Raw genomic sequence first — 16,322 nt, forward strand, 5'->3', positions numbered from 1 at the left:
CAGTTTCAGAATTTCTCAAATGACAATTTGGGTAAGGAAGTAAGAAAGTAAATGGATCCCGGAAAGAAAATTCAATCAAATATGTTAAATCCTGCTAGTGGCTCGTTGCTGCTCCACAACGTTATTATTGCAAAGTATGTTACATATTTAAAATAACAGTTAAAAATCTATTCCGGCTAAAATCTAGTAGACCCGTGCTACTCTACAGCATTATTATTTCAAAGTAATATTATTTTTTTTTTTTTTTAGAAAATTGACTAAAAACCTATTCCATTTAAAGTACGTCTCACCGTCAGCCCCATTGTTTTTCTCTTTCCTTTCCTATCAGACGTAAAATGCATGCTCAATACCTATTTCCAGTTCCTACAGACATTCTACTGGACGAATTGGGCTGATTTTTTTCCCTCGTAAATATGGCATCAAGCATTGACAGACTTTCAAAGTGATTTTCCTATGAATAGAAACCTTGGAACGTTCCTCCATTAAGTAATAAATGAGAATTTTTTTATGTATTCTCAGAGGAGACACAAATTTTGCGTCCGATGACGCTTTACGATGTATCTATGAATCATTTCGAGCAGAATAAAAAAAAAATCAGCTGAATCCGGCCAGTAGAACGCCCAGACTGATTGAAAAACATTTTCAGCCCAATTTTTTAATGTATAAGAATGAAATATTTTGTTGGGTTTACCTCTATAATTTATCTATTGATTTAAAGTGGTTTTTAAAAATAATTTCAGCTTAAATATTCTTGGATTTAATGTAAATTGATATACATCAAAGAAAAAATTCTGCTGGAGTAGTTTTCTGGTTTTGTATGCCGATTGGTGGGTTTGGATGATATTAGACTTAAGATAAAAGGCTAAATTCATTATCTACTTATTAAACTATCTCATTTTTCTGGTTAAATCAATTTTCTGGTTTTCCAGATTATTATTATTATTATTATTACTATCATTATTATTTTTTTTTTTTTTACTTTACCGGCGAATATAGCTAGAATAGTTATATTAAAGGGTGATCATGTCAAAAATGAGGTATAGGGTTTATTGCAAATTTTACGTTTTGGATGCAACCAGTTCATATAGACCAAAACACATAAGTATCTACTTACGTTTTTGTGTTTCGCGTTACTTTTGGCCTTATAGGTAAAAATTGAGCGAACCGATTTTCTTGCAGATATAAATAATAAAAACACATTTTTTCAAAAATCAAACCCCCAACTCTTTAAATTGAAATATAGTTTTTTGTTCTATCACTCTTCAGTTTAAAAATTATTTGAAACTTCATATATAGATATATCAAGAAATTTATACAATTTATTTAAATTATAAGCCACCCACCCGGCTGGTGTAGTGATTAACTCGTCGTTGCAAATCAGTTGTTTAACAGCTGAATTTCGAAGTCGAAGGTTCTGAGGTTCAAATCCTAGGAAATATTAATTGCTTTTATATGGATTTCAATACTAAACAATGGGTATCGATGTACTTTGATGGTTAGGATTCAATTAACCACATCGCAGGAATGGTCGGTCTGAGTTTGCTTCACAAGACTAAATCTCATTTACATAACATACATCCTCATTTAATTGAGGTACAGGGATTGCTTATTGTTCACTATTTGAACAGATTGCAACGTACACATTAGGGAAAAAGAATTCGTAACCCTGGATCTAAAATGCAGAAAGGTTTTTTAAATTTTTTTTTCTTAAGCCTCTATTGAAGGGTGTATTAGATTTGGAGAAAACTTTACTTAATTAAATTTGTTTGTTAAGCTTAACTTATATGAATATTTTTTTTAAAAATGTATTCCCCACCTATGCAATATATATATATATATATATATATATATATATGTGTGTGTGTGTGTGTGTGGGGGGGGGCGCTCTAACTCTTAATTTTTATTGTTAATAGCAGAAAAAATCAAATAATACGTTGCCAGATTTTTTTTTTAATCGTTTCTACAACTTGTTTGCTTAGTTCATACTTGGTACAAAACAGTTTTTCCCACGTAGCAACAAGTAAAATGAGTAAGTTTTTTCCAAAAAAATAAATGAATCACACGATGTTTCCATGCTTATTCTATATTGCTTAATAAAAAATAAGACATTAAACTATTATATCTTAATGTTTTTTACATTAGAATTCAGTACTATTCGACTTCAATAAAAGAAGAGGCTTCTCAATTTGATCCCCATTTGTAATTTTATTTTATGTGTTTTCAAGATTTATCTTTCATCAAGTGATGCGATTTCAATGATTCGGTTTTTATCTTGGACAGAAAGGTTTTTTGGTGGTTCCGTTGTAAGTTATTTTTATTACTTTGCTGACACCATAGCTTCTAGAGCTATGCTGAAGAAGGAAGGTATGGTAATCAATCAAAAAATGGGTTATGGGTTTTTTTGCATTTTTCAACATTTACATGACCCAGAAACCTCCAAAAACAAAAAAGTGGAGGTAATTTTTGTACTATGTACGTCTGTTGGCATACCCGTCCAACAATAAATAAAAAGCAAATAAAAGGACGGTACCCTTCCATCGTACGGGTAAAAAGGAATTTTTCCCGTTTCTTAGCGTTACTCGACAAACACACTAGGAGGTAATCGTACAAAGTACGATTACTCCTAGTGTGTTAACTCACTCCTAGTGTTTATGTTAAATTTATGTTTTTAATTAAGTTTTTTATATGTTTTTTGTCGAGTAACTGGAGGCAGGTGCAGCAGCAAGTCGCGTTGCAGATTCAATAACAGTAGCTTTATTGGTTGAGCCGCGGCGCTGTACACCGTCGCATCCTTAAAAAATCGAAATTTTGAAAACCCGAAAATAGTTTTTTAGAATTTATCTGAAGAGTATTTGCAAGGCCAAATCTAATGAATATATAATGTTCAATATAGTCGGAAATAGGGAAGATTTGTCCATTGTTCGAAATTTGTTTTACCTTTCTTCACCCTTTTAGGGTCGAATATCACAAAATCTAGAAATTAGTTTTTAGATATTCACAAGAAGATTACACGCACCAAAAACTAGTTAATATCTTCATTTATTACCGAAAAACTAAAAAAAATAGTAAATTTCATTGTTTTGATCCTTTAATTTTGGAATTTCAAAAAGTTCTTTCTTAGTATGCACTTCACCGTAAGAAGAAACTTTATACAAATTTCGTGAATTTATGTTGAGTAGTTTTTGCTGGGTGTTGATTATGAATATATCAGTACATATTGTTTCATAATATACTAGCAGAACCGTTGTGACTTCATCCGCGCAATATGGTTACTTTCGTTTCCCTCGCAGTCAGGGGATGTTTAGCCGGTCAGGGCTCACTTCACTTGCCCTTCCCGTCTAGACAGAGCGCTCTGCCCCTAAGACCCCTCTGTGTTCATTAAACTCATGTTTGTGAAAATAATAATAAACATTAAAGCCTGTTCAGTTTATTAAAAAAATATAAGTGTATTCTAATTGTTTCAGAGCACTATTTTGGTTAATACAGGACTCAAAAATTTGAGTGATAAAAGAATGCAAATTCGAAGACAGTCAGCCTCCATCTTTGAAATATTAGTTATAACTGGTTACCCGTACGAAATACGGGTAAAAATGTATCTTACCCGCTTCTTATCGTTACCCGACAAACACCACTAAGAAGTGACCGTAGACCGCTTCTATTTTTTTTGATTACTTTTATTTCAGGTTTTTTGTTAAAAAACCGGAGGAAGATACAGTTAGTCGCGTCGTATATATAGTAACAGTGGTTGTGTTGGTTGAGCACCGTCGCAACCCTTAAAAAATCAAAATTCTAAAACAAAACCGAAAATGGTTTTTAAATATTTATCTGAAGAGTATTTTCAAGACAAAATCTAATGAATATCTAGTTTACTATAGTGGGTAATGGGGAAAATTTGCTAGCATTGTTCAGATTTTTTTTACTTTTCTTCAGCCATTTCAAAGTCGAATTTAAAAAAAAAACTACAAAATAGTTTTTAGATATCTACATGAAAATCACACATACCAAAAATCAAGTTGATATCTTTCATTTGTAATCGAGAAATTAAAAAAAAACCGGGTTTCAAAAGAAATTCAAAATCCATTTTAATCCTTTTAATTCGGAATTTAAAAAATCTATAAATTACTTGTTAACAAATCACATGAAGATTATACACACCAAAATCAAGTTATCTTAATTTTTTACTTATATTAAAAAAATTGTAAATTTCATTTCTACTCCATTTTAAACGTTTAAATACGGAATTTGAATAAACGTTTCTTAGTGTTCACTTATACCGTAAGAAGAACATGCATACAAATCTTCAATTTATCTTCAGCATGTTTTGGTGAACATTGATGAATCAGTCAGTCAGGAAATGTTCTTTTATATATATATGTAAAGGTTACACATATTACTTGAAATTTAAAAAATAGTTTTTTTTTTATTACTTATCATCCGAGCTGAAAATGTAGTATTCTATACAATTATTAATGCATTAAAATTTTATCCGCATTATAGGAATCGTTTTTGAGAAATTTATCTTTAATTTTTTTTGTTTTTTTAATGATAACATTTGTTTTACATTTAAACTGTTTTATACCGACATATCTCTGTATATCTATATACTTTTCTGTATATCTTCTTAGTAAGACATCCTCCACTATAAGTACAATTAATTGAACTAAAAATACACTTAATTTATTACAGTTATAAATATTTTTACTCTTTTATATATATAACAAAATAATGATAAGATATTCGTAGTTTATGTATGAATAAGATTAAAAAAATTGAAGAGCTAGATAAGAAAGAGAGGAAAATATTAAAGAAAATTCTAACGACCGGTTAAAATTGAATAGAATAAGTAGAGAATTAGAAAAAAAGACCTTTGCAGATTTAATGGCAGACTTTCAGATGTTGTATGAAAAAAAATAGTGATGTTTGTTTGACATATTTTCAGAATGGAAGAAAAAAGACTAACCAAAATAATTTTTAATTTTGTCTACAATCAAAAATCGAAAAAAACCTGGTTTAATGAAGCTTTAAAGAATATGAGAGGAATAAATGTCACTGAAGAAATAATCTTAAAAAAAAAATAAATTTATAAATATTATTTTTAAAAACAAGGGTCTCCAGGAAAAACCGAAAAAGAAATATGACTACCGATGGAGTAAAGAGTGAAAACGAAAACACTTTTTTCTTTGGAAAAAAGGAGAAAAAATTATTTATTTATTACGGTTCTAAAGTGGCCAATACAATAAGAAAATAATACTACCAGTTTTTATATTTTAAAATAACTTTTATTAATGAAATGCAAATAATTTAGGTAATTTCAAATAAATAATTTAACCTAATGATAAATTAGTTAATTTTACATTAAATATTTTATTAATTAACTATTTATTTTTTTAACCTCCGGGACCACCGTTAGGTATTTCTTCAGAGGATGAGATGAGATAAATGATTTGAAGCGTGTTTGAAAATGCCATGCCTGACCGGGATTCAAACCCGAGACCTCCGAATGAAAGACCGAGACGCCACCCGCTACCACTCGCACCACTGAGGCCGGCATTAAACTACCTAGGTAAAGTATCCTGGTTACATAAGTATAAAATAGAAAGACGGATCTGTTGTTTAAGGTTATCATTAATTGTTCTTTTTCTTACCGTAATAAAATAAATGAAGAACTTACTTCCACTATCCCTTCCTCTATACCACACTAATTCATTTTTCCAACGTCATCAAAAGAATAGATTTATTTAATGAGTGATCATAAATAATAAGCTATGGTAAAAATTACCATAGTTTAACTAATAATAATGAATGAATGAATAATAATATTAATAATTTTTTTTTTTTAATAATAATATCAATTAAAAAATAATTTTCTAAGATATATATTCTTTATTAAATATCATAGAATTATAATAACAAGTTAACATATATATATATATATATATATTTTAATAAAAAAAATTAATAATAATATTAATGGTGATTATCATGTGAAATGGTAATTATTATTTTATTTGTTCTCCTTCTCATTCTCTCTCACTCTCTCTCTCTCTGTGTGTGTGTGTGTGTGTGTTTTAGAGGATGAAATAATGTGATGAGAAGGTCATTAGGCTTCCTTTATGTTAGTATTTTTTCATTTTGATTAACCAGAATGTTACGCCCTTCTTAGTCTAATTCTATTTAAAACTAAACTTAAGATTTTTTTTTTATATAATTATATTTTTATTCTTTCTGAGGTTTTACACACACACACGCGTGGACACGCATATATATATATATATATGTGTGTGTATATATGTATATACACACACACACATGCAAAGAGAAGGAAAGAGAGTGAGATAGCTGAGTTCTGAGTTGAACTGCACTTTGTCAAAAGTAAAAAGAAATTAGAGCCCTTTACATAACTATCTAAAATGAACCAAATAATTTAACCAACCCACACCAATTTGACTAACAACTTTAAAAGTAGAAGAAGATGAATAAAAGGAATTTAAAATAAAAGAAGGAAACATTAAAAATAAATATTAGGACCTATGATAAATAAACAATAATTCATACTTAAATACTTGGTCATTAAAACCTAAGTAGATTGATGGAACTAACTTACACAAATAATTATCATAGTCTAACGATTTTACTCCTTGATGTATTATATTTCTCTTCCTCCCCTACTTTAATTCTTTTATTCTTTTATACTCTCCTATCTTTCTCTTTTTATAATTCTCTCTCAAATAATATAAGTTTAATACTCATTTTTAACACCTGTTGCCCAGTTTTGCAGGTGTTTATAAATAACATACATTAATTACAGGCTGTGGACTCTTATACACAATGTTTTAATACTTTTTTTTTAGCACAGAAAAATAAAATTGAATTATAACGCAATTTTTTTCTTTAGGGTTATAATAACATCAAATTATATTTTAATTATTTTATTTAAAGTAAATTTAAGTTAAAAAAATGTTCACGACCGTTGGTGACAAAAATGATTATTTTTATTTTTTTTTTTAATTATATTTGTACAAAACAGGTAATAAATGTAATTATTTATCTGAAATATCATTAAAAAAAAATTTTGTTCATTGTTCTAGCCGTTTACGCTATGATAAAGAAACAATTAGGTACTTTGCTTAACGCACTGTTAAGCAGAAATTTATTGTTTGACATATCAAAATAGCAATTTATTTTCCTTTCATATCAACATCGGTTTGCTGTAACGAAATTTTTTAGACTTCTTCATTAGTTTCTTTAGAAATTAAAAAAAAAAAAAATCGAATTTAATATAACAACCAATGAGTATTCTAAACGTTTTTCACCATTCATATCTTTTTATTTTATTAGAAAAAAGCATTTTTTTTTAATATTCTTATTTATAATCGCATCGTCAATTAATCATTAGCGACTGAAAAATATTTGTGTGTATTTATCGGTAAACATGTAGTCTTGAACAGAGTCACGCCGACCATTCCTGAGACTTGTGGTTAATTGAAACCCAACCATCAAAAAAACACCGGTATCCACGATCAAATATTCAAATCCGAATAAAAGCAACTGCCTTTATTAGGATTTGAATCTTAGAGAACTCTCGATTTCAAAATCAGCTGATTTACGACGACGAGTTTTACCACTAGACAAACCCGGTGGATTAAAAACCTTTTTAAACTTTATGTACTGTATATAAATTGCTTAAAAAATAAATAACATTATATGTGTTATTTGACGATTAAGTTTAAAATAAAATTAGGTCTATCCTAGGACACTGTTGACCTTGAAGGACCTTATTACTTTTTAATTGGTCACGATTAGTCCAGTCTTATAGACTGTAGGAGGGAACAATGAAACCTTCACGTGTTGTGCATCACGCATAAACGTAATATATATATATATATATATATATATATATACGTATAGATTGATTGAAAAAATTACTCTTTACATTATCATATCTTAGTCTGCTATGGACGAGTAAGGTCCTGCTTTATAAAATATTATATAAAACCTGTTTATAATTCCGTGAAATTTGTATATTTCCAACAAAAAAATGCAATAAACGCGTACCTATATACCATATGTTAAAATTATAGGAAACATTTTGAATTACTATTCCAAAATTGTTTAACGATAACAATTTAAAGAATTGGTTCTTAAAGAGTTGTCTGTGGATTCTCGGAAGCTCTTAAGCGTAACTTTATAAAAGTAATTTAGAAATTAGACTAGTAAATATTAGATATCAGAATATCTAAAATTAGATAATATTATCTATTAGATTGGTTAATAAACTACGAAACGAAGAAATCGAAAATCAAAAGGAGAGAAGAATTATCAGCAGAATGTTGTAAAGAGACAAATAAGATTGGTAATCTTGGGATGTTTAGAAGATAAAATATCCGAAAGAAGATAAAAATTTGAAATTAATAAAAGAAATAATTGATAAGATGGAGCATATATAGAGTACAAGTATGATGAGAGTAAGAGCTTATCGCAGAACACAAAAAAATTGGTACGTTCAAGGAACAGTATCAAACCGGTAAATATATCTGTCTTAAATGACCGGTAAATTTATATCTGTCTTAAAATAGTGCAATTTTACTGGATTAAATACTGGGTGAGCAACTTAAAACTGAGTCCCTATAGATTAAACGTACTTGCGACATATATCATTTTATGAATGAAATGAAAACCTAAATAAATTAAATTCAAAATTTACATTAGTAAAAATTTACCATATTTTTTAAAATAAATGTTCGAAGTGAGCGCCCTGCTTAATGATGGAATTTTTTATTCAACTGATCATATTGAGAATCACTTGACGTAGAACGTTGTTGACAATGCTACCGATTGATTGTTCATCGTCAAATTTTTGCCTTCAGTTTATCGATAATCTGGGAATTTTTTTCATAAACTTTATCTTTCAAATATCGCCGAAGGAAAAAATTGTAACTAGACAAATTTATGGAACTAAGATGCCCTCTGCTGAAAGCTTGTTTTTCTCTAAGAGCCGTATGAACTTGCGCTAGTGAATCGTTTGATGCGCGTCTTGTCGAAAGGAGCCTTACTCTTTTTCATGATCTGTTAACTGAGCTTAAAATTTTTCGATAACTGAACTGTAAACTTCTGCGTTGACCTCCGAACAAAACTACACGAATACCAGAACACCATACACAGATTTTCTCATCGTGAAGTGGACAAGCATCTGGTGAGGATTTTTTTATCACCCGATACCTGGTTTTATGCGACTTAATATACCCAAATAAATGAAGCTATATCTCATCCGATATGAAATACACAATCTGGTCTATCTGTTCATCGATAAAGTTTTTGAGCACCCGGTTGCAGTAAATAAGATGTTTCGGTTTGTCTATTCTCTTAATTTGTTAACGATAAATTTAAATAATGAAAAATTTTTCACAAAGGTTTATATTTTACACCATTGTTGCGATAACTTACGTATAGATTTTCTCGAAGCGGCTGAGAATCTTCTTTGAATATTGGCTGACCTCTGCAGTCTTTACGGAAGGTTGACTATTTCATTTTGAAACCATTATAACATGCCATTTTTTAACCGACTTGCATGTGTGTTACTCTTTGTTGGGATATTGAAATTTGAAAATTTTTTCGTGATTGTTGTGTAACTGTTCTGACAACAATAGACGAGAGTAGTAACAAACACAACCAATAGCAACTTTAATAGCGATGGCTGCAAGTTTGAAGATGACATGGTACTGCAGTTCGAGCCGGCTCAGTTCGGTTTTACGTTACAGTTGTATTGTTCAACGTAAACTTTGTATTGTTGTATTGTTCAGTGTAAAAAATTATATGATTCTTACCATTAAACAAATACTTATGTGTGGGATGTATTTAAAGGTTATCGACAACATTTTCTCACGATCAATAACGGTTGAAATTTTGATATCTGGGACGTAGTTTTACGTTTTGATACAATAAAAGGTTTAAAATATGGATATTTGTGATTTAAAAATTATATCAAACTGTGTTGTACTTGAACGGGTATTAATTAGTGTAATATATAATATAACTGAGAAATTTGTGACTTGGTAACGACGGCACTTAAAGGAGAAGGGTCCAAACACCGAACAGTACTACTAAATGGTGTTTAGTTGTAGTAGGATAGCATTGTATTGTGTGTGTAATGTACGACTGTTATCTCATCTCAACTCCAGGAAGGATCATAACATATATATTAGTCATAGTTAGGACACCCCTTTACTTCAATAACAGACACTGTCGCAGACACTATATTCTGGTCGTATGTGTATTCTCTGTACTTAGTATAAGTGACAAGTGGTACTGTATTGTCGTGACGTTCTCATGACGTACTATTTATTGCTCTCCCCCGCTTTTCATCATCTACGATAGATGGGTAGATCACCATCATTCTACCCTCTTGTCTAATCTAATATCTATCATTTACTAAATATCACTAGTATCATATATCTACAACAGTAAAGCTTGATATTCGAAATAAATCATTCCAAAATTAGCGAAAAATCAGACTTATTTACTAAAATTAATAGAAGGCTATATTAATATAATTTTATTTCTAAAAATTAATCTGTCATTTTGCTTGGTGCATAAGTATTCTGAAGAAATTCAGCAAAGATTGCAGAAATTAAATTACAGAGAGAAAATAAGCTTTAATATGTGATAAATGTAGGCTGTATTTATCAAACAAAATCAAAAAGATTAAATTCGCAAATATATATAAAATAATCTGTCCCAATCTTAAAAAAAAAAATGTACAACGACCGTTTAGACAGTTATCTGCGTGATAAAGAAAAACATAAGATTTTTTAAAAGTTTCATTTTATTTTTCAACGTAATCACTTTATAATTCGTTACATTTAGACGATCTCCAAATTTTTAATAGCATCAGTATAATGTAATTTGTACATCTCTGTAAAATAAGCGGTTGTCTCAGCGTTGACCTCATTATATTTAAAGTGAATCATAGTCCAGCCAACCATCTTTTCAGGTTTGAGAAGAGAAAGTAATCGCTGGGAGCTAAATCCTGTGCATGTGGAAGCACTGCAAAACATAGGTAATGAAATTTTGCAGCAACAACTCGAGACGCGCACGCGTGTGCGCCTTTGTGTGCTAGCGCATTGTCGTCATGAAAGAGCACGATCTTTTTGGCCAGGTTGATGGTATTCTGAATAGCACCTTTCCTTGGTCCTTCATCCATACTTCTCACCTTTTCCCAGGTAGTCTATTGGACACCATACCACGAAATCCATAAAAACCGCTAAAGATATGTTCCAACCCAATTTTTGGACTACTGTTTGATCTTTGTCGTGTAATGGTGAATCTTTGCTTCATTTATTGCTATAATACTTGAAGAAACTCAGCGGAATCGCAATTAATAAGTCTAAACATCCTCGGGAATTGTTAAGTTAAATTAAATTTTTTTGATTGACTGTTAAAAACCGCGACATCTATCGAGCGGTTAGCTTTTTAATACGCAAAACATTGTGTAGAATGTAGTGGACGTGGTCTATCAATATATTTGCAGTCAGAAATCATTTAATATGCCATTGTGGATTTCTGTGACATTTATCAGTAGTTGTCCCAAGCGTTCTCCCAATTGATGAACGTGCACGTTTAAATTCAACAGGCCACATTTTACTGTTTAAAACGAAGGGAAAATCCTTTAAAGTAGAATCTAATTCTTTTTACTTGAACGTCTCTGTTAAATCTTGTAAAATAAAAACACTTCGCACACGCGCGCGCGCACGTCTCGAGTTATTGCTGCAAAACTTCATTACCTATGTTTCAAAGTGCTTCCACGTGCACCGGATTTAACTAACGTTCTCATTCCAAACCTGAAAAAATGGTTCGCTGGTTAAGATTCACTTCAAATATAATGAGGCTAAAGCTGAGACAACAGCTTGTTTTGCAGAATTGGGCAAATCACATTATACTGAAGGTTATAAGAATACTTTTTTAATACTTTTTTCACAAAATATTTATTTTATCAATGTTCAGAAAATGACAAAACTTGTTTGCTCTACTTAATTATTACAAACAAGCAACTAAATGAACGGATCTTAAACTTCGAAGCACGCTATTTAATGGATCACACTTGACAAATATCACAGTCATTTTGTCATAGTTTTGCCATCTCTGTGTCAAGCCGAGAACTTTCGAACGACTCAAGTAAAAAACCTCGGAGTTATATTCGTGTTTCTGTTGAATTTTTTTTAGGATTTATTATAAAATTTTAATAACTTCGTGAATCCATGGGATTTAAAAGTTCATTAAATGTGCCTTAGGATAAATATTATAGCCAATCATTTTCTACATTATGTTTTGAAAGAAAGGAAAGTTTTTACAACTTGTTTAAGGTAAAAAGGTTTACCTAGTCACATTGTATGTGTTGGATTCATTTATTCCATTTGACATATAAAAAGATTAAAGATAAAAAGATGAATATTATTTTATTTTTACTTTCTTGTACGAAGTAAAGGAAGTATTGTAATCGCGAAAATGTTCAGTTTACAGATTTCAACGGAATTATCCATTTTGACCATCCTTAAATCCATTTTGACTAGTTTGGGCGTGACTCTGTACGTATGTATCGCATAACTAAAAAACGATTAGCTGTAGGATGTTGAAATTTTGAATTCAGGACTCTTGTAACATCTAGTTGTGCACGTCTCCTTTTGATTGAAATCGACTAGACCAAAAATGTCCAAAAAAGCCCAAAATCCAAAACATTTCGATTTTGGACTTTTTCTTAACTGCAGTAATACAGGATGTCCCGTATAAAACGCAACCCAACCTTATATTGGTAGGTATTGAAATAATAAAAAGGCATGTGTAAATGTAAATGTAATTTTTATTATTACCATCCATTACCTTATATTTAGAGTAAATGTTGGAAGTGGCCGCCATCTTCTTGAATACAAGCTTCAATTCTTTTTACAGCGTTTCTTGCAACTTTTTTCAAAGTTTGTGGCTGGATATTTAATACAGGTTGTTCCAGTTTGACTTTCAATTGTTCAAGTGTTCGTAATTTGTTACTGTAGGCTTTTTCTTTGAGGTAACCCCATAGAAAAAAATCCGCCGCAGTCAAATCTGGAGATCTTGGTGGTCACAAGCCTCGACCGATAACACGATTACCAAAGAATTCCTCAACGAAATCAGAAGTTGAACCTGCGTAGTGCGATGTCGCACCATCATGTTGTAGCCCGCCGTGTCTGTCTTCCTCTTCCAAGAGTGCGATGAACTGAAATAAAATATCCTGATATCGTTCTGTATTAATGGTGTACTCGGAAAAAATTGGACCGATTATTTTCTTCCGCGATATCGCGCACCACACGCCCAACTTCTGCGGGTGTAATTGTTTTTGGTGATAAACGTGGGGATCTTCAGCACTCCAATTTCTACTGTTTTGTCTGTTTACGTAGCCATCCAAATGAAACTGTGCTTCATCTGTGAAAAATAACGAATCCATAACATTAATTCCCTCGCGCAGAAATCGACGGAACCATTGACAATATTGTAGCCGTTTTTTTTTTGTCGGGCTCAAGAAGTCGATGAACCGTTTGAATGCGATAAGATCGTAATTGTAATTGTTTGGTCGCCCGATGAACAGTTGATTAAGACAAATTAATTCCAGCAGACAAACGTCTGATCGATTTATTTGGCGAGGCGAGGCGATTTCAGTGACTGTATCTGTATTCAACACTGACGCAGATCTTTTGTGTTCCTTGTTATTAACAGAACCGGTCTCTCTAAATTTTGCAACTAACCTTAATACTGATGTTTTGTTAGGAGCTGGTTTATCTGGGTGCTTATGGCGAAACAAATCTTGCACAACAATGAAAACACGTTCATCTAGCGAAAACACCATCTAGCAATACACTGAAAGTTATGATTGCATTGTTGTTACAATCGGTAGTGTTCTACTGCGTCACCACGATGTTCAGATGTTGGACGAGTCCATTTCAGTAACGAGTAGGGGAGTAAGCTTGACTTTTGAAATTTCATGGATGAGTGATTGATGGGTTGCGTTTTATATGGGACACCCTGTAGGTCTTCATTGAGAGCTAACCAGCGATATATGGTACTTATTTTCATCAGTTCCGAAGTTATAGCCAAATGAAATTTTAATAAATGAAATATTTGGTTCTTACAAGGGGAAGGCACATCGGTTCGAATTCGACTTCATTTCCTTTTTTTTTAACTTGTTTTTTCATTTAAATATATTGATTTATTAATAATTATTAACCTGTGATTGTAAAAAAAATTACAGTAAATAATCATTCAATAATAACAATAAAAAAAGTATGAAAAAAAAATCAGAATTTATTAGTGAAATAAAATTTTATGTACTTTTAAAAATGTGCATATGTGATTTAAAATTCGTACAAGGAAATCGTGGTGTCCACATCAGATTTTTTATCTGTTTTCAGAAGAAGATAATCACGTCTATTTTAATTAGAACAAAAACTAACCTTAAAATAAATATACATACTTTGAATCTTGACTATTGATTGGCTGAAAGGTATGACTTCATCAAGATATTGAATAACATTTTCCTACAAAAGAGTTTATAAACAATAAAACTTGACCAATTTTTTCAAATGTTTTAGATTTTAAACCAATAATATTATTATTTCCTATTAATTTTATGAAGTTAGCTGATTCTCGAACGCTGATTGGCTTTAATAACTTATGACATATGATCACGTCCATACGTTGAATGACATTTTCTAATATCTTATTGGTTTGCTAAACTTTACGTTGCCTATAATTTTATAAAGTAAGTTTAATTCGAGACCGTAAATTTGCCGGAAGATTTAATAACAGAAAACTCCGTCAAAACGTTGAAAAATATTTTAATAAAATCTTATCGGATTGCAAAAATCATCACTTATTAAGTGATGATTTTTATCCATGATGTCATTATTATCCATAAATTTTTAAGCTAAAACGGTATGATTTTACACTTGATTAAGAGTTACCTAATTATCATTGAATTATTTCATATTCTAGTATTCAAGTGGTCGACATACCGTATTAAGGTTATATTTCTTTCCAATTACTAAAAAAGAAAAATAATAAATAAAATAGAAAAAATAGTTTAATTTTTTTCTTTGTTGAATTTTATCCGTTATTGTATTAAAATATATTTACTATGCATATCTAGTATTGGAATAAGAAATACATAAGAGAATCCAAACTGAAATTTCCATTACTTAATCGCACCTTTCAGTACAACAAAATACTGAATATTGATTTCTGTTGAATTTTACCCATTATTGATTTTTTTATTGGAATCAATCACTTTCTGTAGATTTTATGAAAAATAAAACTTTTCTTAAGGTATTTTAATTATATTAAAATAGAGTTGCTTAAGCAGACGAGTTGTGACACCATTTTTCCATCAGGAATTCAGTAATTTTGTGTTTAATTTCTAAAAAACTTATTAAATCGTTCAGCGTTATCCATTTGGTAAAATTAAATCTCATAACCGTTATTTATTAGATTACAAAAATAACGATATAAAAACTAAGATCAGTTGATACCCACTGTTTTGAAAGAGCATGTCAATTGGCATAAAAGCCTAATTTTGATAAAAATATTTAATAAAAATTCCTTAATTTTTCCTCGGTCTGCGGAATTTTACTACTGCCTTACATTTTCTGAAAATTTTGTGTAACCAGTAGTATGTTATTACAATATATAGTTCTATCCAAGTATTAGGATAGTTGCTATTTCGGAGTTCATTAATATATTTTTTAAAGTAAATTACTAATAGACATCTATTTTAAAAGTATTTTAACTATCAAATTTTATTGATTTTCATACAAAAAGTTTTTTTTTCTCTTATTTTTATTGTAATAAAAATTAAGCGAGAGAGATAACAAAGGGAATTTTCTTTATTCTGTTTACTGGTTGACTTACATAGCCTTTTTTTGTTTTTCTGAGTTTTATTACCGTCTATCAATTTCTATTATTATTTATTATTATTATTTTTTTTTGTATAAATCATACGTTTTTACCTACTAGACTGATGTAAGAGAGAGACCAAGATTATTAGTCCATTTATGTAACGGGATGGTCATTATTTCCTATGACGTTGATTTATTAATTTTATTTCCCGTTAAATTATCGAAAAAAATTTATTTCATTAAATGTTTACAGCAAAATAATTATTATTCTTGTTATATTTCGGAATTAAAAATAATATTTGGATATTTAAATTCAGATATCCGATTTTCAACTGGTTAATTGAATCTGAAATTTTAAGAAAGTAACAACTCCACTGGGCCATACTTTTGAAAAACAACAAAAAACAC

The 16,322-nt window shown here is 30.2% G+C and overlaps 1 protein-coding gene across 3 annotated transcripts in view; it reads right to left on the reverse strand.

Annotated features, from left to right (window-relative positions):
• The window catches only part of Sp1 (transcription factor Sp8), a 548,926-nt gene that overhangs the window by 292,733 nt on the left and 239,871 nt on the right, over window positions 1–16,322 (reverse strand). The window lies entirely within an intron of this gene.

Source organism: Lycorma delicatula, chromosome 4 (assembly GCF_047948215.1).
Source record: "Lycorma delicatula isolate Av1 chromosome 4, ASM4794821v1, whole genome shotgun sequence".
In the NCBI taxonomy this organism is placed as follows: domain Eukaryota; kingdom Metazoa; phylum Arthropoda; class Insecta; order Hemiptera; family Fulgoridae; genus Lycorma; species Lycorma delicatula.